The following is a 25,662-nucleotide window of genomic DNA, read 5'->3' on the forward strand; positions in this document are numbered from 1 at the left end:
TACATTCTCCACTTACTAACTGTACTGTCACCTTAAGCAAATTATTTATCCCCCTCATGCTTCATTTGCCCATCTGTGTAGTGAGATGATGTTAATAGTACCTACCTAATAACATTGGTGTGAAGTTAAAATGATTTAACAATACATATAAAGCGCTTAGTAAAGAGTCCAGTATGCTGTAATCACACAAAAATATTAGGTGATTGTATTATAATTGTAATTATTATTAATAGTAATAGAAGTAATATGTTCTTCTTTAAAGTCTCCTATTCACATTGATTAAACTGGTATGTGACATTGAACTTGTCCTCTTAGTCCAGTTCTTTTGATAGGATTACAGAAATTCAAAGCCATTGATGATATGGGGTAGAAAAGTGATTTTGGTTGATTTATTATCTGGAAGACGGATGTGTGTGTGTGTGTGTGTGTGTGTGTGTGTAAACCAAAGCACATATGTATTCTAAATTTATATCACTGTTACCATCTTAGCTTTACTTTTTTGTCTTTCCTCTGTTAGCTAAAGAGAAACTTTTCTTTAAATGTAGTTCTCAACTATGTACTCTGCACTGTACATCCTACACTACCAAGTTGAGTGCTCTGGAAATTCTATGAGGCCTATATCTAGCCTAGAACAATTTTTTATTTATCAAATAAGAAAGAACAAATGCACATTAAGGTATGCATTTCCTAACTTAAATCGCTGGCGTCTTTAACACATCTTGTTGGAAAGAAATATTTTGTTACAGAATATGTTTCTATTAAACCACCTAACTGATATATCTGTTTTGTTTTACTTTTAAAAATAAATATTAGTATTATATTTTAATAAGAAAAATTACTACAATTGATTAAGTGCCTACTCTGTGAAAACTCCTAAGTCTTATGTATTTTGTAATATCGTACCAATTTTACAAATGAGAAAATTGTGATTTAGAGAGGCATAGAACTTGACAAAATCCACCTGAAAGTAAAAAGTAGAGCAAGGAATTTGCATCATGTCAGAATGTATCCAAAGCCTAAGAATTGTCTGCAGTATATTAAGAATGAACTAATTTGGGAAGGGGGGAGATATATGTTCTATGAAAGAAAAAAAATGGCCAAGAGTGGTTAAATCTACTCTATAGTGATAAGTGCTCTATTTAAGTTTTTTTCTTTAGATACAAAATGTTCCTGTATGGGAATAGGATATTTAAAATATTTTATTGCAAATTTACTTTTAGTTCTACTCAATGTAAAAACAAATAAGTATAATACGAAGTTATAACAGTCTGTGTGATTTTTTTAATATTGACAGATCAGAGAGTCTCAGAGACTACAGATATTATTTTTAATCATTTGTAACATTAAAGCTACTCAGCATCTGGAAAAAAACTAGGTTATAAAATAATGTATATAGCTGCATGGTTAGTACATCTGCCACTGAGTTGTTCTGTGGGGTTTTTTTAATCACAGCTGGAAAAAAAACATATAAAATATTGCCATTAATATTAAAATTCCTACTTTAAACATTTGGGATGTATCAGTCTACACACTAAAAATAGATTGTTAAAATGAAAAAAAATCAAGGAAAAGACTTGATAATAAATATTCAGATATCTTTGTGTCAAGTCTAAAGATGACGTTTATGTCTTAGTTATCCAATGAGATTCCCATATATTGCCATTGGTTCTGCAATAGAAAATAAATAATTATGAATGAACTTAATAAATTTCTAGAATTTCAGTTAGCTACCTCTAAACTTTGAATCTATCCAATATATAAATAAATGTTTCTGGAAAGAATCACAAAGAAGAATCTAATATGAAGTTGAAAGGTTGAAAAAATGCAGTCTCCCAATGTTGTATCTACATCATGTTTCTCCCTAGTGTTCTATTGCTGCTGTAACAAATTGTCATGTACTTGGTGATTTCAAAATTCCAAACACGTATTTTCATACAGATCTGTAGGTCGGAAGTCCAACACAGGTCTCATTGGGCTAAGATGAAGGTGTTGACATAATTGCATTCCATTCTGTAGTCTCTAGGGGAGAATCTATTTCCTTGCATTTTCCAGCTTCTAGAGGCTGAGCACAGTCCTTGGCTAGAGTCCCCTCCCTCCATCTTCAAAGCCTGCAACCTTGCATCTCTAGCAACATTCTTCCGTAGATACATCACTATCTGATTCTCCTCTGCTGCCTCCCTCTTCCACTGATAAGGACTGTTGTGATTATAAGGGGTCCACCAGGATAGTCTATCTTAAGGTCAACAGGTTAGCAATCTGAAATCCATCTGCAATTTTTATTCTTCTTTGTCATGTAAACTAGCATATTTGTAAGTTCCACAGTAATCTCTGGAGGCAGCTATTTCTCTGCTTACCAAACTCCCCCACTGTTTTTACTGTATTCTCTTTAAAATTATCAGCTACATTATTTTAGCAATATATTTACATCCTCAAGAAACTCTTGTGAAGAAGATACTATTCACTGGCTTAGCAAACAAAAATCCCCAAACTCCATTCTCCTTGAAGTCTCCACTGTGGAGAATGACATGGTTTGAACTTGCTTCCCCAGCCGGAATCCTGGCTAGGAGTGGCTATGTGACAGAGTTATGGCTAACGAGCCTGCCGAGGGCAGGCAAAGCTTTGTCAATAGCTTTGCAGGAGAGAGGGCTTTTCCTCTTGGTTATAGCACTGACTTGGAAGCCTCATGCATTGCACTTGTATACTTGGCCTCTCCAGCACTGCATAACTGTGGTGTGGGTAGCTTCTCAGCTGCTCCGGTGTCCGGCTCTTAGAGCACACACTGCTTCTTCCGGAATCAGGCTGCTACAGCTCTTGCACAACTTGTCTATCGCCCAATTTCTGCCATGTATAGCATCCAGCAGTACTCAGCAGCAAGCAGCTTCCCCCAGAATCCCCTCAGGAAGTTCCATGGCAGAATGTTTCCATGAGACATCTCTCTGTGAACGGCTTTCTTCTATACCCTAGAGAATTGATTTCCAGCAAGTTCTAGAGGGAAGAGTTCCAGCAAGTTCCACCAGCACCTCATCACAGTGATATCTCTGCCTTTCAGTGAGAAATGGCCATGCCTTCTCCAAAAAGGAGAAGAGCTTTCAGCCCTGTCAGGAGGGAGGATGGGCTCTTCCGTCGGTGTTCTGGGTAGTGGCTAACACATATCTGCTATTCCCATATTGTTTAGAGTTCTCTTAACATTTTACCAGCGTACCTATCATTAATCTAATCCCCACTATGCTTAAAAACTCTTTATATTAAATGTTCCCTGTTCAAATTACTGCATGGTTCTATCTCCTGAGCAGACTGATTGACATTCTTTGAAGTACTGTTATATTCAGTTACAATGACATTTAAGAAGTAATTGTAACATTTACCTTAATGCAGCTTCTCTCAAAAATGTTTCTCAGAACCTGCCACATGATGTGCTCCAGGAAAAATGGGTTCCAAAGTCCAACAGCTTAAATAATTCTAATTTCAATTAGAGATTCATAGCACCTATATTAATTCTCCCAGAGATTTTGCAGCAAATATAATCTAATTTTAAGCTAGCATTTCCTGAACCTAAATGACTTTGAAACAGTTTATTAAACAAAAACAACTGTAGCAATTTGTGAAACATTGGGGTCGGAAACAGTCTTGGAAAATATTTTCCTAAAAATATCAGTGTAATACACTAGCCTGTCAACAACAAAAAGCTTTTGAAGAGTATGGAAAATGCACCCTCCTGGCACTGTGTGCCATTTTTCGACTCTTCGTCTGCAAATGTTAGGAAAATTTTGACTGTAAGATGTGTTTCCTATTTTTCCATAAATGCATTCCTATTCAGAGTGGGTATAATCTGGCATAATTTTAAATAGATCTTTAAATTGTGAATAGCTGGGGAAAAAAGAGAGCTTTCAGTTCATGTTATCTCATACCAATCTTCTCCATGTGTGATAGTGGTCACTTCATTTGTTATGAGCCTTGCTCTTGATCAAAAATAAATTCCTAACTGAAGTCTGGCTAGCATCTCTCTCATCCAAAGAAGATTTAAATAGAAGAGTAGCTCTCCAACACTCAGTATCTGTGGCTGGCCACTGCTGAGTGAGCTTAGCTGAAAAAAATCAACACTAACTGCTGTAACAGGGAAAGTGACACTGTGTAATGGTGATGTGATCGTTATTTATTTAGACTAAAACTGCAAAAATTGCCATTCTTTTCCAAAGTCATAACCTGATTATAACAAAATATCCAGTCTCACTGTTCCCTTTATATAGCTCTGTGATGACAGACTACATTAAAGAACTCAAATTGATTCTTCAGAAAGAAGAAATAGTTTTTACAATTTTACTGATTAAAAAGACACAGCAAAAATATTTCAAGTTTTTCCCTCCTGAGTGCTTGAGATGTTTTTATCAAAAATTTTGATATCACATTGATGTCTGTGTCCCTTGGCAGCCAATAGTAATTGTTATGAGACTACTACTGGCATTTTTTCATGGTTTCTTGACATGCTGGCAACTTATAAAGTTCATGAGAGCAACATTATGCCTTATCTTTCTTTTGTTGCCCTGTGTACATAAGTAAATTAGTAACATATAGTGAATCTCCAATAAATGATGAAGTCAGAAATCATCATGATAAGTAATAAAGTGCCTAAAGGTCTACAATTAAATGTTCAAAATGGCGTTAATAAACTTCTTTTTATGAAAGTTCTATGTCTGAATTATTCCAGTTTCAGTTTTACTGACACTAGTGCTTCTCAACTATACTGCAGGAATGCGATAAAAGTTTTTGGTGCCTCACCCTGTCCTCTTTACCAGTTTATCATCTGCTATCTGCTGTTGAGTACTGAAATGAATGGCTTATAATTGTGGCCTTCTCAGAAGAACTGCCCTTGGCTGAAGGGAACCAACCTGCCTGGAAACACTTGGGCAGTTTCCCCACCCCCTCCCCATTTACTGACTAATAAAATTTTACAAAATTCTGTCCCTTAGTCTCAAGGTGTACAACTCTATGGGGTAATTCACTCTTTAGGAATATCTGCCACTCCCTGTCTGTACCACACCAAAACTAGTTTGCATCCTTGCCCAGATTTTTCCCCTCCCTTACTTGACTTCCTTCATTCTCTTACAGGATTTTCCTGAAGAGCACTCACTCAGTACATCGTGCACGCCTGAATCTTTGTCTCAACCTCTACTTCTAGGATGTAAGAAGTGATCTCTAGGAAGCTGACTCTAGAATGGGATTCTGGAGTTGAAAATATGGTGGCCAGTTGAAATGAAGACCCCATCTCAGATGGTAAGTGGAAAATTAACAGTCACTGGTCTACTGTGAAACCGCAATTCTTAAAACTTTCACCTCTAGTGAATTTGACTTATCTGCAGTTGGAAAGGGGTGCACTGACATTTGATATCTGATCAATAAAATATCTCTGGTCTTTGAGAAATATGGCTATTATAGTAATGATAATAGTTGAGAAATTAGATAGCTGTTGGTAAGCAACACTGGTACTTGGAAAAGAAAAAGTGGCAGACTTCGGGTGATCGAACATCAATTCCAATAATTTAAATAAAATTGTGAGAGTCAGTGCTTGCTTCAGCAGTACATACAATAAAATTGGAAAGATACAGAGAAGAATAGCATGGCCCCTGTGCAAGGATGACATGCAAATTCATGAAGCATTCCATATTAAAATAAAACATGTGAGTCAGAGGCTTCCTTAGTAACATCTGATAAAACAATCATTTCCTATAATGGGAGGGCTGATCATGTTAAGAGACTGGCATAGAAGTTTATTTAAAGAACAGAAAAGTATAGAAGAAGGTTGAGTCCTCATCTTGGCAAATCTCTTTCATGAAATTTGGATTACAGTTATGAAGGATCCTGAGACTTGGGATGGGAACATTAGGTAGATGAACTAGAATACCTTGAGGGCCCAAGTCCCCCTGAGATTTCTAAACCCAGAAAAGTAGCACTATATTTTATCCTCTTGCTAAAGGATAAAATATAGCCCCTTGCTTTAGGACTATATGGAACCCTCAGATGTGCTTTCCCAGGCAATTTCCCCCCCCACCGGAGGAAAAATACACAAGTTTTATTCATATGCGTGTGGGAGCATTCAGATGAAGAGGCTCACCGAACATCTCGAAATAGGGGTTTATATACCAACTTAACAGGGGAAAGGGAAGGAGGAGAGAGGGCTTCTATGGGAAGAACAAATGAGCCTTTTTTAGGGAAGACAAATGGATGGTATGAAAGTTTGTGATAATGTTCGTTTATGCAATTTCTCATCCAGGGAGAATGATTGGTCTTCTCCTGGGAGCGAAGCTTCCTGAAAGAGGGGATTTATGGCAGCTTCACTTCCAGAGTTTCTGCCTTTTAGTCAGATAAGGGAAGCTCCAAGCTTTCTATATCTGCTGTATCTCAAAAGTCTTTAGTTTAAAATAATGTTCATACCAACTCTGGGGGCTGAGTGGGTCCCTACAAAGGGAAATGGGCTCTAAGTGAGGATCAAAAAAATGTATGAGCTTTAGTGACATCCATGGTGACACTTCAGAGTCATTTAAAAAAATGTTCTGTTTCTTTGCTGTGCTCTGGGCAGATGAGTCCCAGGCAATTTTTGTCTTCTTCAACATAGGCTCCCATAACCCCACCTGCTTAACAAATCAAATCATAAGATAACCAACTGGAGAAGTGCTAGGCCTGCTAGGAGAGGAAAGGCTACCTGACAAAGGAGCTGCCATAAGTGTCTAGCACGTAGCAACAGGAAGTGGGAGGATATGACTGGGAGCAGATCCTGAGGGAGCTGAATCAAGGGGCACAGAATATAAAGGTGAAAAAGAAAGAGTTTGTCAGTATGGAAACTCTTTCATGACACAAAATTTAAACCCTGACTTCGGCCCTAGTAGCCAATTCGAAAATGTTTCTGAGATGTTCCTTGGACACTTTGAAATATATTGACCGCACAAAGTAAAGAAGATGCTAGAACTGCCGTGGCAGATTGTGGAGAAAAATGGTCATGCCTGAAGTGGGTATTGTAGAATGGATCTGTTATGAAAGAGGATAAACTACACCAGCTGTCTTTCCTCAGGAGGCCTGTGGCTTGTCATTTAAAGATTAAAAAGGAATGCACTGTGAGTGGGCAGCAAGCAGCACGGATAAAATGTTCAGCCATGTCTTTTCATTTTTAGACTAGGATTCTTATTACAAGATGCTGTTATAGGACTGAAATCCCTAGTAACAATGAGGATGATTAATCTCTGAATAGCAGAGGCCAAGTGCAAGCAAGGTGAGTATAGCTGCCATCAATGGGAGAGCAAGGTTGAAATGGTAGTCTGTGAAGCATGACCATGCATGGCTATATATAAAGATGTATGTGGAGATGACTAAGCGAATATGGTGGTTTAGGGGCAAGAGACATAGGCAGCAAACAAGGAGATATATATATATGTATATTCCAAGGAATGTCAAAACAGTTATAGTAGGTTTCAAAAGAACAACATAGCAATAGTATAATTAAGGCTAAACTCTTCACTAGTAACAACCTAGCAACAACTTAAAACAAAATAAGATAGTTTGAAACCAAGGAACAATAGATAAATCAATAATAAGCAAGTGCAAACAAAAAGAAATACTAATATTAGCTAAGATTGAATTTAAGTGTAATAATAATAAAGAGGATACATAAAATATGATGCAAGTGTCTAATAAAATATACAATAAACCTTTATTTTTATGTACCATATAACATAGAAACTAATAAATTATGCAAAAATTACCAAAAAGAAAAAAAGACCTTTATAACAATATAATTGTACTAAGAGACAAATTTTTCCAAATTGGAAAAATATAATAGACAGAAAAGTAAAATAAGTAAAATCATAGCAGAATTGGGAAATATAATAAAAATTATTGACTCTATCTAGTACTCATTAATAAGTAAATAAAGAATATGCATTATTTTTGGTATGAACATGAAATATTTATAATAGATTATCACGAAAATTATACATATTTAAAACAAGTGTCGTGCTGTTATCAGGTAACTATATTAACAGTTATCTGATAATGATCCAATAAAATTGAAAATAAACCATAAAAAGTTCTTAACGATTTAGAAATGATGAAATTTATACCTATATAATCCTTGTATCCAAAAGCTGTATTTTAAAACTTTTAAGATTCAGAAAAACTGAATTCAGAAGTAAATGTATAGCCTTAATGAATTTGATAATAAATAATTCAATGAAGAAAAGGAGGAAGGAAGAAAGGAAATTCTTAGCCTACAAAACATTTGAGAAAGAAATATAAAATAAACCAAAAAAATCAGAGGAAGAAATTAATATAGTTAAAATGTAAAATTAATAAATAGAAAATATAAGAAATAAAAATTTTAAATATCTACAGGATTTCTTTATTAAAAACAATTAGATTATCACTGTCCAATAGAACTATTGATGATAGAAATATTCTATATCTCTACTGTGTAAAAAGTAGCTACATGTGACACTTGAAATGTGGTCAGTGAAACTGAGGAACTAAATTTTCAATTTTATTTAATTTTAATTAATATAAATTTAAATCTAAAGGACAGGTGACTAGTTGTTATAATGTTAGACAGCACAAATTTAGATGAATAATTTTTCACAAGGATAATTCAAGGAAAAAGATAAAACTTTAAAATATTTTTTATGGATTAAAAAAATCTATAAATAAAGTCAATGTACAAATAATAGATTTGATTTGGAAAAAAATATATTTGATGAAGAACAAAGGATAATATCTATAGTATATAAGGAGCTTTTACAAATTGGCCAGAAGGGAATAAACAACCATACAGGAAAAAAATAGATACGAAGAAACAATTTACAAAGAATAAATAAATAAGGCCAACTGTGACACTCAAAATTCTAAGGTGGCCTCCATAATTCCCCAGCATTCATTCCCTTGAGTATAGGTGGAAAGGTGACTTTTTTCTAACAAATAGAATATGGCAAACGTAAAGGGATTTTTTTCACTTGAGTTAAGGTTCTTAAATGGTTAACTTTGAATTAATGACATAAAAGATTGTCCTGGCTGGGTCTGACCTAACTTTGAAGCAGTGGAGACTAACTCTCTTCACTGCTGGTTTTGAAGAAAAAAGCTGCCATGAGGAAATGAATTCTACCAACACCTAGAGGATGCTTGAAAACAGACCCTTCCTTAGTCAAGCCTCCAGATGAGATTGCAGCCTTGCCAACACCTAGATTTCAGCCTTATAAGATTCTAAGCAGAGAATCCTTCTGAGCGATGCCTGAACTTCTGAATCCTTTTGAGCCATGCCTGAACTTCTGAATGAGATGGGTATTGTTTTCAGCTGCAAAGCTCCTGGTAATCTGTTATTCTGCAATAGAAAACTGATACATGAACAAACAAAAAGATGCTGAAAATAAGTAGTGAGAAAAATGAAAACTAAAGAAACAATGAATTATTTCTATTGTGATGGTTTCATGACTGAAAATTCTTTGAAATTCTTCCCAAAGGTGGAGTCCAATTCCCCATGATATAAACTAGCCTTAGTGACTGACTTCTAATGAATATAATGAGGTAGAAGTGATATTAATGACTCTCCTGTGCTGAGAGTTCTCCCCTGGAATGCTTGCCCTGGAGCTGAGCCACCATACTATGATGAAGCCAAAGAGCTCTTGGAAAAGCCACATGTATGTATTCTGGCCACTAACCCCAGCTGAAATCTTAGCCAACAACCATCGTCAACTTTGCCAGATCGTGAGCGAGCAAGGTTTTGGATGATTCCTTGCACAGCCTTTAAGCAAGCCCAACTGAAGCTGAATGAGGCAGAGAAGAACAAATTCTATCAAATCAACCCACACTGCATATTCCGCAGCAGACGTTGTCAATATTTTAAGCCAGTAATTTGGGGTGGTTTGTTACATAACAAAACAATAACAGAACATCTTTGTACTCATCTGACAGGTGAAAGTTTAAAAGAACAATAACACCTATGGCCGGTAGGGAGGTTGGGGAAAAGCTTGGGAAAAAGCTAACTGTGGGGCAACAGGCAGAATTGTTCGAAAACGATTCTGAGTGCTCACTGTAATGAATGGTGAGGCAATGCCTGCACCCAAACCGTGCTTCCCACGGGCTTAAAGTTTTCCAGGTGCTGGGCAGCTGGTTTTCCCAAACAAGCATAAACATCTCAAAAGGAAAATTGACCTTGCCCGGCAAAAACTAGAAAATATATTCCTCCATTGACAAGGTTGCAACAGTGAATTGCATCCCTCTCTTGGAACATTTATAGACTGTGTGTGTATTCGGCAAGCTGCTCTATTCCTGGCAGGAGTCTCTATAGGAAATAATGAGGATGGAGGATCCGTGCCTTCTCCTCCTATTGAACTCTGGTTTAGAAGTTTTCTGACGTGTTCCTATGTGATATTGTAGAAAATGTCCTGAAGTCTAGAGCAGGGCTGGTAGCAAACATAAAGGGGCCCACCTGTATGATAGGTAGTGACAATAAAAGGTTTTCACCTTGCACAATATTTACTCAAATATTGCTGGTGATTGTTTAAAGCAGAGGTTCAACAGTAAATAGAAAACAAATATAAATACAATGAAAAACCAAAAAAAGAATTAAAATAATTTTAATATCTATTGATAAAAGAATAGTTGAATACATTATTGTATATCAAGAACATGGAAAATAAGAACTCCCATATATAAACATATGCGTATAAATTAATTATATATCATATATATGCTTTTGGTGAAAATGAGAAATATGAAGGACTCTATACTAGGTTGTTCATATGAAGAGGGTAGGTTCAGAGAAAAGGAAAATAAAAGTTGATTATTCTTTTAAAAATAAAAAGACATCAGAGTCACTGTGTGTCAAACTAAATAGGCATCAGTAATTTTAGCAGGCCAGAGTTTATTACCTCGAGAATATGTCACATCATGGGATATTTCAGCCTTTCCTTAGGTACTTCATAATTCCATAGCTCAAGATGGAAATAGTCACATTTTACTCATTCTATCTTTTTTATTTCTGACAAAAACTTTCCATTTTTGATGTTCAAACCAATCAGTAGAATAAAAGGCTGAATAATAGCATATTTTCTTCTAAGTCCAGGAGTCTGCATTATTCTATAACAGATGCTATTTCAGAAAAGCAATGTCCTGATCAAACAATTACTTGGTTACTGCAGTTTCATGCCCCCTGGGAAGCTGCTGGAAAGAGAGAGGAATATATTTTATCGCAATCTTTGCATCTTCCTTGCATCGCAAGTGCAAGTAGAGTAAGTAAATCCCGTGAATGGTATGAAAGGAGAGAACAAATGGGGGGAGAGCTGGATGGTTGAGAGCCAGGCTTTGAAACCCGGCTACTGGATTCCCAACTCTGCTCCACCGTTTATTAGGTCTGTAAATTTAGGCCATTCTTTGTAAAATAGAGGTAATAATAGTACCTATTTCACAGTGTTTCATTAGTAGTGTAATGAGGTTTAAATGTGTCAATGCCTTTAATGTTCTTAGAAATGAACTTGGCATGCTGTAAGAGCTCAATGGATGTCAGCTGATATTATTATGATTATCATTCTTGACAACTGAGCAGTCTAGTTCCAAAAGCAGCAAATAACTAGCTCTTGTTATTTCTAAATGGCTAAGGTGTTTTATTCCACCAATAATGACATTGTAGCAAATGCTGTAGATGCCCCATCCATATCCCCTGGACCTCACCACCTCTATGCACTCCAGCACCCTCCTGTTACTTGACGTCAGGCAGACTTGAAGAACTAAAGAACTAAACTCCCCACCCCAAGAACAGCTCTCAACCAATGACCTGACAGGAGTTGGTGTCTAAATACTCTAGCGCCCTTTCCCCTCAGAGAAGTAATTTTGAGACATATATTTTACACCTTCACTAGAGCTCCTGTGCTTTGATTAAAGTGCGTCACATAGGTTTATTGGCTGTCATCCTTTCACTGTCTCATGGTCCCCCGCCCTACCAGGAATGCAGTGGCATCCTTGTTTCAGGGTTGGCTCCTGGAGGAACTGAAACTGAAATAGACTTCTAGATCAGAAACACAGTAACATACACTGGACTTTTGAAATATGGAAAATATATTCAGAAATCCCTCAACTGATAAATAGCTTTGCCTTATGAAATGCTATAAAATATAACTGAAAAAATAATTAAATGAATAATGGTTAAGAGCACAGACTCCAGTGTCAGTCTGCTCCAACTCTCACTCCACCTTGGCAATGTCACTTAATCTCTCTGTAACTAAATGTCTTCATCTATAAATGAATGTTACAATATTACCAACCATATAGGGTTGTTATGAAGAACTTATATGCAAAGCACTTAGAATGTGATCACTGTTATTATTAATAAAACTGAGTTGATATGCAGAAGCTAGATTGCCATAGTACAAAGTAAATTTTTTTTTAAGTATTTATTTATTTATTTATGGCTGTGTTGGGTCTTCGTTTCTGTGCGAGGGCTTTCTCTAGTTGTGGCAAGCAGGGGCCACTCTTCATCGCGGTGCTCGGGCCTCTCACTGTCGCGGCCTCTCTTGTGGCGGAGCACAGGCTCCAGACGCACAGGCTCAGTAAGTGTGGCTCACGGGCCCAGCCGCTCCATGGCACGTGGGATCCTCCCAGGCCAGTGCTCGAACCAGTGTCCCCTGCATTGGCAGGCAGACTCTCAACCACTGCGCCACCAGGGAAGCCCCAAAGTAAAATATTGATCTAAATCTCTCTCTCTCTCTCTCTCTCCTCTCCCCTCTCAGTCTAATGCCTTCAATGCCATCCTACTCCCTGGAATACAGCTGACCTCTCTGCTGATCCCCAGTCCACTCTTGGCACTGTGGCCTGCCCCAGCCACTCACAACCAAAAGCAATTTTGGCACAAATCTTGTCCCGCAATCTTCTTCATAATCATCGCCCTTGTTTCCAAACCCAGCCCTAAAATGTGATTGAAAATTGGGCTTGGACATTCTGACAGGTCTGAAGTGATATCTCACTGGGGTTTTGATTTGCATTTCCCTGATGTCTAGTGATGTTGAACATCTTTTCACGTGCCTGTTGGCTATCTGTATGCTTTCTTTGGAAAAATGCCTATTCAGGTCCTCTGCCCATTTTTAATCTTTTTTTTTTATACTGAGTTGTATGAGTTCTCTATATATTTTGGATATTAACCCCTTCTCAGACATATCATTTGCAAATATCTTCTTCCATTCAGTTGGTGGCCTTTTTGTTTTGTTGATGGCTTCCTTTGCTATGCAAAAGCATGAAACCATAAAACTCCTAGAATAGAAAAAGAGAACATAGGCGAAACACTCTTTGACAAATCATAGCAATATTTTCTTGGATCAGTCTCCCAAGGCAAAAGAAATAAAGAAATAAAAGCAAAAATAAACATACGGGACCAAATTAAAAGTTTTTGTTTTTATACATATATGTATATATATATAATGGAGTATTACTATTATATTTACTATAGATAATATACATATGTGATGGAATATTAGTCATAAAAAAGAACAAAATATTGCCATTTACAGCAACATGGGTGGACCTAGAGAATATTATGCTTAGTGAAATGTCAGACAGAGAAACACAGATACTATATGATATCACTTATATGTAGAATTTAAAAAATAATATAAAAGAATGCATATACAAAACAGAAACAGACTCAAAGACATAGGAAACAAACCTGTGGTTGCCAAAGGGGAGAGGGCGTGGGGAGGGACAAATTGTGGGTATGGGATTAGCAGATATAAACTACTATAGATAAACAACAAGGATTTACTGTATAGCACAGGGAATTATACCCAATACCTTGTAATAACCTATAATGGAGTAGAATGTGCAAAAAATACTGAATCACTATGCAGTACACCTGAAACTAACACAATATTGTAAATCAACTATTCTTCAATTTAAAAAAACTTTTAAGTTTGAATAGGTCCCTTTTGTTTATTTTTGCCCTTGTTTCCCTTGCCTGAGGAGACAGATCCAAAAAAATATTGCTAAGACCTAAACTACTAGGTATAAAACAACAAAGATATGAAGATATAATGTTCAGCACAGGAAATATAGCCAGGGTTTCATAATTACTTTATATGCAACATAATCTATAAAATATCAAATCGTTGTACACCTGAAACTAATATAATACTATAAGTCAACTATACTTCAATTTTAAAAAATTGGGCTTGAAAAAATTTCCAAATTGGTACCCATCATAAATTCTATGTATAAGACTATGAACACAAATTCCAAATATTGAAGACCTAGTGTATATCTTCATATTCATTAAGTTTCTAACCAAATTATTTTACCTTAAATTAAATATCCTGCTCATTTGAACTTGAGAAAGCATCCAATGTCAGTCATGACAAGTTATATTAACTAAAATTGAGGCTAAGTGATAGGACCCTATCCCCTGTCCAGCTGGCGCTGTCTCCTGCAGATGCTCGTGTGGAGGCTGAGTAACCTCTGGAAGCTGAGTTTTTCGGCTACAGTCTCTGCAGTTCTTGTATTTGCATCCAAATCTTAACCCAGCTCTCCTCAGTGTCAGAGCCATCCATTATCACCTACCTTCCCTCTGTCCTAGCTGAGAAATGGTCTTTCTTCATCATGCATTCTTCCAAATTTCTGTCTTCTGCCCTGAGTTCTTGCCTTCCTCTCCTGAAGTCCAGACTTTTACAATTTAATTACCTGTTCCTACTTTTCTGCAATAATGACCTTCATCTCAGGAAATGGATACCAAATGCCTAGTTGTTTCCTGATTTGGGGGTCACAGGAGACAGAGCAGTGTGGGTTATGTATATATGTAATTGAAAAGTTATATTCCATCAAAGTTATTTAGGGATTGTGTACACAGTCATCATTTGTTAATCTGTTTTGTTAACTATTATAAACTGCTTAAGGTCAGAAGCCGTCTCAGACACCTTTGGATACTTAAGCCTTAGCATGTTGCCTGATATATTAGAAGACCTCAGTGTATGTTGGCTCTTCGTTGGTGGCTGAATAAATTTATGAGATGCCAAAATGGGAAGACACAGAGAGATGCATGTTAGGTGGGTGGTATTTGAAATTTGATCACAGACCTAGGGTGGACCACATACCTTTATACTCAGAGGAAATTCCATTTTAGCTGGTTAGCATCGATACAGAACAAAAGGCAGCTCGCTTAGACCATAGCAAACTAGAGCTGTTTTACCCAAACGGGAAAGATAATGACCATTCCTATGCCAATACACACACACCTAGAAAGAAAATCCCACTGAGAATGAAGTTTGATTTAAAAGGAGGGAAAAATAAGGCATTAGTTGAAATAGGTCATAATAAGGCAGTTTATTAAGGGCTTAATTATCCGCACCCCCGGAGGAGGGTATGATGTTATGGTGGAGGAAGAAATCATAAAACTTAGCATCAGGGATTCATCTTCTTAGATATTAAATAGGTAATTAATCTTAACTGCAAGAGGCAATTAAGCCTCACTCAGTAAGGTGAGGATGTTTAGGCTCCCAGTCAAAGCAAAACTTCAAGCCAAAGCAGAAATGGAAAAGGCAGGAGAGCAAAATAAATGACACCTGTGAGTACTTTTCTTTTGCAAAGTACATTAATCTTTACATTGTTTCTGTATTAATCTGTATCGTTTTGGAGAAATTTAAGTTTACCTGAGATAAAATTTTATTTTCTTTTATTTAGAAAAGTACTCTGAATTTTCTCTTATTTTGGTGATTTTTGTTTTTCTGCAGTTGCTATTGGCATAATACCGTAGATGCCAAGAGTGCACCTTTGAACATTCTACATGTTATAGAAATGTAATCTGACAATAAATCTATAGAAATACAGGCTGTGGGAAGCAAGATTAGTAGGATCCTTTATACATACCTTAAAAAGTACATAAATTCTAAAAGAAAGCTCTTATTAAAATTTTTAAAAAGCATTAATTTTTGCCCTACATAAAATATTAAGTAAATAAATTTGAAAACATTTTAACTAATATTGTAACTTTAGGAGTAAGGAGGATAGCATGAATTTGCTAGGGTAGCCATTACAAAAGGCAGCACTATTTAAATCTATTTAAACCATAGACTGACTGGTTGGTTTAAACAACAGAAATGTATTTTCTCATGGGTCTGGAGGCTGGAAGTCCAAGATCAAAGTGTCAGCAGGTTTGATTTCTCCTGAAGCCTGTCTCCTTGGCTTACAGATCTCCATTTTCTTGCTGGGTCCTCAGGGACTTCCATGTGTACACACAGGCCCCTGGTGCCTCTCTGTAAATCCTAATCTCCCCTTCTTAGAAGGATGCCAGTTAGGTTGGATTAGGACCCAGCCTAACAGCCTCATTTTAAAATAATTACCTTTTTAAAGTCCTATCTCTAAATACAGTCACATTCTGAGGTACTGGGGGTTAGGGCTTTAATAAATAAATTTTTGCAGAACACAATTCCATTCATAATATATACATATAGCCCCCCAGAAAAGCATAAACCTTTGAGATAAAGAGAACTGAGTCAAAATTCCAGTTCTACTCTTGCTTCATGATTTGAAGCCAACTATTTAAATCCGCTGCGGCTTGGATTCTTAAGCATATGTGATTGGATAAAAGTATGAACGTGGATGTTCTCCCTGACTTCTGCCAGCCCCACAGTAGAATCCTGTACTTGGATTTCAGCTGTCTTCTCACTATGACACACCTACATACTCCTATCGCCCCAGGTGAGTCTGTCTTTGCGAGATCAATTTCTGGATTTCTTGTCTGTAAAATGGGAACTATAGAGTACTTACTTCAGAGGTTGTGAAGATTAAACAATTGAGTACAAGAAAACTTCCTACAAAAATGCCTAGCCAAGAGAAAGCACTACATATAAAAGATAGGAATTACTATTATGGCTATTAAATACCAGAGATAATATATACAAAGTACATGGGCCAGAGCTTGGTGCACAGTAAGGTTACATTACAAAATAGTTACTTGTATTATTACTAGTGTTTACTGCAAGTGTCTGTTTATAACTACTGCTACTATTATAGTCATTATTATTATTTTAATTACTGCTATTCCTATTATCATCCACTGCTGTTAATATTTTTACTGAAATGACTGATCTTTCTAAAATGCTAAAATTCAAGTTGGAAAAATGTTACTCCCCTGATTTAAACATTTTAGTGACTGCCAATTGCTTTTAGGACAAAGCACAAAGTCTTATATGGCTCATAATTTTCTGAAGGCTCTAACCCCTCTGAGCCTCATCCCTAGCCACTTCCTACCTGCCACAATGTAGCCACACAAATAATATTTCAGTTCCTTCCACAGCAACAAAAGCACTTACCGTGGGCCTGCCTACTGTGATAGAAGCACAGAGACTATAGCTGTGGGGAAAACAGTCAAGATCCCTGTACTCAGGAAGCAGGTATTCAGGAAGGAGGGGATTGTGGAGTCAAATAATAAGCAAGTAAACATATTAGCCAGTGAAGCATGCTTTGAAGAAAGTCAAATACAAATACAAGAGAGAGACTGAATGGTGGACAGCTTGGGATGGATTGCGTAGGAAAGATTTCGCTGAGGAAATGATATTTAAGGTGAGATATGAATGAGAAAAGGAAGTAAGGTGAACATTCCAGGCAGAGGGAGGACCACATGTAAAAGCTCTAAGGTGGGAATGCACTTTGGGAATTCACGAAACTGACAAAAACATGGAGTGACTAGGGCCCACTGTGCACAGTTGAGAGAATCAAAAGATGAGATCTAGAGGCTGGGAGCAGCCAGATCCTTCAGGAGCTAACCTGTGTGAGGAGATTGGCTTCATTTTTTTTTCTTTTTTTTCTTTTCTTTTCTTTTTTTTAATATGTATTTATTTATTTGACTGCGCCGGGTCTTAGTTGCCACACACAGGATCTTCACTGTCGTGTGCAGGATCTTTAGTTGCAGCATGCAGCGTCCTTAGGTGGCCCAGTGGCTAAGACTGTGCTCCCAATGCAGGGGGCCCAGGGTTCGATCCCTCATCAGGGAACTAGATCCCACATGCTGCAACTAAGAGTTTGAGTGCCACAACTAAGGAGATTTGCTTTTATTATAAGGGCAGTGAAAGCCATTAGAAGAACTTGGGCCTAATAAAACATTATCTGATTTCCATTTTCATAAGACAACTTCAACTTCTTTATTTAGAACTGATTGGGAAAATACAATCATGGAGACCAATTAGAGGGCAATAATGATAGTCCAGGTGAGAAGTGATGGTTCTTGGCTTTGAGCAACTAGGCAGATGATGCAAAAGGCTGGATGAGAAAGTTTTAGAGGGTAGCACTGAGACCTATATCACATATTATGGCAGATACTGTTATTCTGTCATATCTGTTCTTTCCTTCCTCCTTACTTGCAGAGCTAGTTGATTTTTAGCTGGACATGTGTCTGCCTAGAATAAAGACCTCATTTCCTTACTGAAAGGAACACAGACTAAGTTCTGAACAGTGGAACCTAGAAGGGGTGTGTGTAACATCACAAAGCATGCTTAAAGGCAAATTTCTCTTTCACAGTTCTTGTTCCTTCTGGTAGAAAGTAGACCAGGAGTGACCATCTTAGCCTATTTACCGAGCATGGTAGAGCACATGGTACCAAGGAACATGGGTTACTGAGAATTAATCTTCAATATGGATGAGAGAAAAATTAATCTTTATCTTTTTTTAAACCACTGGTATATAGTTAGATATACAAGCCTGGAACTTAGAGAAGTTGTCAGGGAAAGATACATGAATTTAGAAATCATTTGCTTAAAGATGCTATCTAAAGCTTAAAACTGACTAGAATCACTGAGGAAGAAAATTTAGCCAGAGAAGTCCCCAGACTGAGCCCTGGGGCACTAGAGTTAGGGAAGAGGAGGAAGCTTCATTAAAATAGGATAAAAAGGAGCAACCAGTGAGTGTGCTATCTTAGAAACCCAGAGGACAAGACTTCAAAGAAGGCAGGAGTGGTTAAATAATAGGTCAGTCAATGAGGACATAGAAAAAACCAGTGAATTTGCAGCAGCATGGTTGGTGACCTTGACAGGAGTAATTTCAATTGTGTTGCGTGGACGGAATCCCAAATTTAGTGGGTTGAAGAGAGAACAAGAGGGAAAAACATAAAGACAATGAAGACCATAGGCCACACATCTGAGTTTTTGAGTTTGTTTTGTTTTTTGTTTGTTTGTTTTACCCTAACAGAGAGCAGTAAAAAGATGCAAAAGAGGAGGAGAATGAAGGTGAGTCAAGGAAGAGGAATTTTCCTTTGTTTTGCTTTGTTTCATGGCAAATAATAGATCTATTTATTCCTTAAAACATCCCCAGGCATAGTCTTTCTCATGGACTTTTTCACATGTGTTCTCTGCCTAGAATAAACAATTTTCATTCACAATTTTCTCCTGGCTTTTCCACCCAGCCAAAATTAAATATATCCCTTTTTTTGTGCTGACAGTGAAATTCAGGCTAGAGAGAAAGAAGTCTCCTCTTTCAGAAATTTTTCGGTAGAAAAAGCAGGACCTGTGAGTCAAATGGACCTTCTAAATATAAGTTGTCTAATATTGAAGTAGTTGCTTAACGATTCTGTCTTAATTTTCTTATCACTAAAAAAATATGCTTTTTAAAAAATTACTGAAAGTCTGCTGTAAAACCTCAATGAGGTAACATGTAAAAGGCTTTGCATAGAGCCTGTCACATACTTGGCCACCAATAGAAGTGATTCTTTTTATTGTGAGCCTGTCTGGGTCCCTCTTTCCCTCTTGTCACTCAATTTCTACAAATTCCTTTCTGTGCTTCATCCTATTTTTGTCCATTTCTAGACTGAGCTAGAATATTGACTCCTTTTTCGGTAGTTTTAATTGCAAGGAACAGAGATACATTCATGTCCCCTCAACTTAAATAAATTTAAAAATAGGAATGATTGGGAATAATGGATCTAATTCAGTCATTTAAATCTGAGTGCAAAGAGACTCAATAATTGGGGCAGAAGCATAAAGAGCAATGTCAATCTGCAGACTCCAAGAGGTAAAAGGAACTATGAGTAGGCAGAAACTGTGAATGAGTGTCTTTTGAAAGACTATTACAGTAGAGAGGAGATGGTTGACTTGCAGCAACAGGGGAAATAGAAATCAGAATTGGTTGAATCTGAGTCAACACTGTGGCGAGATTACTCGTACACAGATGAATAGTGGCTGCTAAAGGCCAAAGATAAAACCCAGTCCTCAGAACCATGTCAGTCCTGAGTGACCTTCTATTTCCTGAACTATATTCCAGTCTCCTGCAGCCATGCTATACTTGTTGCTATTTCTTCCATGATGTCGGTAGGATGTCTTTTCCTGATTCCAGTGAGGTGCCAGTCTTTTGTCTTACTTGACAAACAAAAAACAAAACAAACAAAAAGCAACAACAACAAATATAGTTGACCCTAACTATATCAGAAATAGAGTCTTATGGTGCAACAAAAACAAAATTACTCAGGAGTATATCTACCAACACCTCTAATGCAAAACAAAACAAAACTTAAAACAGGGAACTGAAATATATTTCAGAAAGGAAAAGATAGGAGAAAACTTCAACTATTGAACATAAAAGGCTGTCACTCAGTGATACAATATTCTACATTTCCAAATCTTTCATAGCCTAAAACCATCCATATATGTTTTTTCTTAACTGCAGCAGCAAACCTTTCCATCTGACTACCTTCTATATGGTGAGAGTACAGCAAAATGACTAAGAGGGTAGATTCTGGAGGCAGAAGGAGTTTATTGGAGGCCCAGATCCAACTCTTACAAGCTGTGTGATTAATCTTCCTGATCCCCAAACTTGACTTCCCTCTTTCATAAAGTTAAAACTGCTCACCAGAACTCTCTCTTTGGGTGTCACGTAGGTGTTCGTCATTTTCTTCCTCTGAACACCCTACGTCTTCAACAATACTGAACAAATGCAATTCCATGACAGTAATTTAGGGGAATTTCTGACCAAAGATCAGGCAGACACCCTTAACTTTCCAGGCCACTGATTAACTAAAAGGTTGTCATTTGTTTTCTTTTTTGTGTTAAGGCAGTGAGTCAAAGTTCAGAACAGCATGAGACAGGCATCATTCAGAAATCTTTTGTTGTTGCTGTGGGGGTTTTTTTGTTTTTGTTTTTGTTTTAAAATTTATTTATTTTATTTATTTATTTTTGGCTGCGTTGGGTCTTCGTTGCTGTACGTGGCTTTCTCCAGTTGCGGCGATAAGGGACTTCTCATTGCGGTGGCTTCTCTTGTCATGGAGCACGGGCTCTAGGTGCACAGGCTTCAATAGTTGTGGCATGTGGGCTCAGTAGTTGTGGCTCACGGGCTTAGTTGCTCCCCAGCATGTGGGATCTTCCCGGATCAGGGCTCGAACGCGTGCCCCCTGCATTGGCAGGCAGATTCTTAACCACTGCACCACCAGGGAAGCCCCTGGTTTGTTTTTGTTTTTGTTTTTTAATGTTCCTTTATTCTGTACTCAAGATATGGAACATCAGATTATCAGCTAGTACTATGGACATTGTTTTCTCAAGTGATGGTAGAGCTTTCATATTTCTGAGAAATGAGGTCACACTATTTTATGAGGGTAAGCAGGAAAAGACATCCAGACAAATCACATATTCATTACTTGTCATTGTATTTCTCCTTGACAAAGTAACTTCCCTCCCTCTTTTATACCAAGATGATTGACAATATAAGAATACTCAATTATACTAGTTCCTTTCATCGGGTTATGAAAATTAACCAGCATGTAGTGTTTTCATGATATAGCACAAGATGTATGTACTGTATCACATACCATGCTTTACAATTCTTCCACTTGGAAATTCTATACGTTGTCCATTGGGAATGGAATAGCCCAATCCATGTGGTCCCATCCTCTCTGGTTGCAGTTTGTTAAGTCCATGTATTCCTGCAAGGATGAAGCACTGTCACATTACAAATGACCCAAGGTCTTGGGTACCCAAGTGAGAATGTCTGGGGTCCTCCTACTCATGCCTTTGCGACTTTGTACATGCTACTCTCTTTTCCTAGAATGGCTTCCCACTTCCTGCCCCTTTCTTCATCTGGTTACCTCTTCACCATGGATAACTGTTTTTCTTATATATTTATTTTTATTTTTTTACATCTGTACACATAACTTTCCTGATATTTAGCACAATGGATTGCACTTGTGTAAACTCCTTGAGGAATCAATCTTAGTATGGATTTGTCACATAGTAGATACTCAAATATTTGACAGAGTGAATAAATTGATGGTTTACAAATTGACTTTACTTTACTATTTGGCAGACACATTGCAAGGTATAATGTGATCAAAGGTGGGGAGAAGGGGTTGAACTAATGATAGTGTGGTGTGGAAAATGGTATCTAGTGACAGAATTTGGGATAAGAAATTCACTACTTACATGAAAACAGATATGTGTGTGTGTGTGTGTATACATATATATATATATATGAAACAGTCTCTTCTAAAAGGAAATCATAAAAAATAAGATTAAAATAAATGTACTCAAATAAAATCCCACTTCTCAGAATCTTTTAGTATGGCCTTTCAATTGAACCAACTAAATTGGGGAAAAAAACTTATTCTATCTTCATTTTCTGCTTTGGTATCATAGCTGAAAATATCAATGGTCAAGGTAGGATTGAATTTCTCAAAAGACAAAAAATAGCTTTTAAAAATAAGCACTTGTAAAAATTTTAAAGTTGATACATTTTAAAACATAGTAGAGATAAAGCTATACCTGGTTTTTATGTTAAGTACCTAGCATATTTGTTGCATGAATTAATTACCTAATTGATATAGCTTCATATTTCTTTAGTATGTGCCTTGAGGATTTTAACTGTAAATACAAAAGTCTAAAAATGTAACAGTTCATATCAAGAGTTACGAGTTAGCATCCCACACTGGCAAAGACATTAAAATGTCAGACCTATAATCCCTTCAGACAAACAGGTTCTATGAGGAGAATAGAGCAGTAAAAGTATTTTTGTTTCCTCCACTGACCTGAATTATGCAACCACTACCTCTTTCATCTCTTTAAAAGGCAGAAATGACTAAGATGAAGTTCAGTTTTACATTACATTTTTTATGTCCCTCTCCATGACTAACTTTTACTTTTTATGAAGATATGTGCATTGCTTGAAGGAATTAACATTTTGGAATAAAATTGGAGACAAGAAAATTCTCTCAGAATTTAGATTGAAATCAATTACTACAATATGTAAAGTGAATGCTTTGACTATTTCAGCAACTTTTCTAGTGAGGCAGTTTTGCATTTTAATTACATATTTTTATCTTAATTTGGAGGAAGAAGTAGATGTATCATCCATAAAAAATGCCACTTTAAGTCATTAATGAAAATTTTCTCTGTATTAGAATTGCATATTTTAACACCACTCCTGACTAAAGTTCATATATCATCCACTTACACAGCTTTGATTGGACATCATTCTCCAATCTTTTCCTTCCATGACAGATCATTCAAATTTTATGTGTGTAGAATTCAGGAAAGAAAGTGAAGGTTAGTGAATTTCAATGGACTAATGAGTTTCTTTGATTAAATTTTTCTTAAAATAAAATCAACACTGTACATCAACTGTACTTCAATATAAACAAACAAATGAATAAATAAATAAATAAAATTAAGACAATTTCATGTATAGGCCAATCTTCAAGAAAACCATGTAATGTCGTACTCCAATGTAGTTAGTTGCGCTAAAATGTAAGTTTTTGCTTTCAGTCACCCCAAAGCTCTATCCCACGGTTACATCAGCTCTCTCACATTTAGTGATGACCTGGAAAGCAGGTCTGTTCCAAAGGGTTACTGGAAATATTACACGTAGATGCCAAGTCCACATGTGGAAGAGCCCTAGCCTTATGCCATGCATCTTTTTGTTTTAAAATGAATAAACTATGTTCAGTAGGAATCTGAGATCAGATTGTTCCATACTGCTGAAACATGTTCTTATTTTATACTGAATCTTCATATTCTCTTCTCTCTTTTATAGAACATCGTTTGGGAGGGAAAAATCAATGATGTAGTAGCTGCTTTCTGAAATTATGAGTCTTAGACACGTAGATTGCTTGGGTCATTGCTTTTCTTCACTAGTGGAAAATATAATGAAAACTGCATAATGAAAAGAACAATCCCGATGAGAGCAGGTTAAACTGGTGCAGAATTTTAAACTTGAAATGTGAGCTATGGAATAAGTAATAAGTTGTCATCTTTGCAAAATAATAGTTTCTTCATATGGAATACCACCGGATTAAAAACGATTTTAAAAAAACTCTTTCTGAGATTAGAATCTTCTTTCTCTATATCAAAAGATTTATTTTCATCTTTTTTTTTAATAGATCTTTATTGAAGTATAATTGCTTCACAATACTGTGTTAGTTTCTGTTGTCCACCAAAGTGAATCAGCCATTGGCATACATATGTCCCCATATCCCCTCCCTCTTGAGCCTCCCTCCCATCCTCCCTATTCCACCCCTCTAAGTCATCGCAGAGCACCGAGCTGATCTCCCTGTGCTATGTGGCTGCTTCCCACTAGCTATTTTACATTTGGTAGTGTATATATGTCGATGCTACTCTCACTTCGCCCCAGCTTCCCCCTCCTACTCCTATCCTCAAGTCCATTCTCTATGTCTACACCTTTATTCCTGTCCTGCAACTAGGTTCATCCGTACCTTTTTTTTTTTTTTTTTTGATTCCATATATATGCGTTAGCATATGGTATTTGTTTTTCTCTTTCTGACTTACTTCATTCTGTATGACAGACTCTAGGTCCATCCACCTCACTACAAATAACTCAATTTCATTTCCTTTTATGGCTGAGTAATATTCCATTGCATATGTGTGCCACATCTTCTTTATCCATTCATCTGTCAATGGACATTTAGGTTGGTTCCATGTCCTGGCTATTGTAAATAGAGCTGCAATGAACATTGTGGTACATGTCTCTTTTTGAATTATGGTTTTCTCAGTGTATATGCCCATTAGTGGGATTGTTGGATCATATGGTAGTTCTATTTTTAGTTTTTTAAGGAACCTCCATACTGTTTTCCATAGTGGTTGTATCAATTTACATTCCCACCAACAGTGCAGGAGGGTTCCCTTTTCACCACACCCTTTCCAGAATTTATTGTTTCTAGATTTTTTGATAATGGCCACTCTGACTGGGAAGAGGTGATACCTCATTGTAGTTTTGATTTGCATTTCTCTAATAATTAGTGATGTTGAGCATCTTTTCATGTACCTCTTGGCCATCTTTTGCACAGCAAAAGAAACCATAAACAAGACAAAAAGACAACCCTCAGAATGGGAGAAAATATTTGAAAATGAAACAACAGACAAAGTATTAATCTCCAAAGTATACAAACAGCTCATGGAGCTCAATATCAAAAAAACAAACAATCCAATTTAAAAATGGGCAGAAGACCTAAATAGACATTTCACCGAGGAAGATATTTTAATCTTTGGTGAAGTTAACATCCCTAATGAATCTAGAGCTAGGACAGAGAAATTAAAAGGGCCTGGTATGTTGAACAGGCAAGCAATCCTGGAAAGTGCACCCCTGAGGAAGTATCATTTAGGTATTATTTACATGAGCAAATCCCTGAAGGGAGCTGAGAAAGGAGCAAGTGTATTTGTCAGAGTT

General features: G+C 36.7%; 1 non-coding gene across 1 annotated transcript; it reads left to right on the forward strand.

Moving 5' to 3' along the window:
• The first annotated feature begins 5,559 nt into the window (after nt 1-5,559).
• On the forward strand, nt 5,560-5,666 carry LOC132373902 (U6 spliceosomal RNA). Its single transcript, XR_009505558.1, has one exon. It is a non-coding gene; the product is annotated as a U6 spliceosomal RNA (small nuclear RNA).
• The last annotated feature ends 19,996 nt before the right edge of the window (nt 5,667-25,662 follow it).

Source organism: Balaenoptera ricei, chromosome 10 (assembly GCF_028023285.1).
Source record: "Balaenoptera ricei isolate mBalRic1 chromosome 10, mBalRic1.hap2, whole genome shotgun sequence".
In the NCBI taxonomy this organism is placed as follows: domain Eukaryota; kingdom Metazoa; phylum Chordata; class Mammalia; order Artiodactyla; family Balaenopteridae; genus Balaenoptera; species Balaenoptera ricei.